Below are 1,312 nucleotides of genomic sequence, written 5' to 3' on the forward strand. Positions count from 1 at the left end.
TTTTTGCTAATGTGGGTATTGGAGGCAGGGAAAAGCAATAGCTGTCAAATAACTGGATACTACAGAGTCTTTGCATGCTGACAGATGGCATCCTTGTGGTCATGGCAATAGGAAAAGGTCTGAGTGGAATTGCTAAAGGCTGGTACATCAGATTGGCAACCTGTCACTGGTTGGATTCTATAGGGCTCCATCTTGGGCCCTGTGCTCTTCAACATCCTTATAAATGACTTGGATGCAGGACTGGAAGGGGTACTGAGCATGTTTGCAGATGACCCAGAACTGGGAGGAGCTGTTGAGTCCCTGGAAGGCAGGGAGGCCCTACAGAGAGACCTGGACAGATCCAAGGGCTGGGAATCACCAACCATGGGAAGTTCAACAAGGGGAAGTGCTGGATTCTGCCCCTGGGATGGGGCAACCCCGGATGTATGGACAGACTGGGAATGAGAGGCTGGAAACCAGTGCTGAGAAAGGGCCCTGGGGGTCCTGGTCGGTGGCCAGTTGGCCCTGAGTCAGCAGCCAAGGAGGAGGTGTCCTGGGGGCTGTGGTGGGTTGACCTTAACTGGATGCCTGGAGCCTACCCATCTGTTCTACCACTCCCCTTCCCAGCCGGACAGGGGAGAGAGTAAGATGGACAACAACTTGGGGGTTGGGATAAGGCAGTTTATTAAAACAGGAGCCAGGTGAAAGCTTGCACTTGCAAAAGCAAAGCAAAAGATAAAAGGGTTTATTCTCTAGTTCCCATGAGCAGCAATGGGTGGCCCCTCCCCAGAAGCAGGGCTTGGGTACACATGATGGTTCCTCAGCCATTGGACACAATGAATGCCCCCCTTCCTGCTCCTTGCCTCAGCTGTTATATCTGAGCTGACATCATATGGTCTGGAATATCCCTTTGCTCAGTTTGGATCAGCTGGCCCGGCTGTGTCCCTTCCCAAGATCTTCCTTTCATTGAGGAGGGAATGTTACAGTGCTGGTGCTGTGCTCAGCAGCAGCCAAAACACTGGTGTGTTACCAACACCCTTCTGGCGACCAGTGCACAGCACAGCACTGGGAGGGCTGCTGTGGGGAAATGAACAGCCAAACCCAACACAGGGGCATCAGGCCCAGCATGGCCGGCCGGGCCAGGGAGGGGATTGTCCCGCTCTGCTCTGCCCTGGGGCGGCCTCACCTCAACATTGGGGCAGTCTGGGGGGACACAATGGAAGAAAGAGATTGAGCCATTAGAGAGTGTCCAAAGGAGGGAAGGAGGATGGGGAAGGGCCTTGATTTGAAGGCGTGTGAGGACACTGAGGGCACTTGGTGTGTTCAGCTGGAG

This window comes from Lepidothrix coronata, unplaced genomic scaffold, assembly GCF_001604755.1.
Source record: "Lepidothrix coronata isolate B3197 unplaced genomic scaffold, Lepidothrix_coronata-1.0 Scaffold267, whole genome shotgun sequence".
NCBI classification, from domain to species: Eukaryota; Metazoa; Chordata; class Aves; order Passeriformes; family Pipridae; genus Lepidothrix; species Lepidothrix coronata.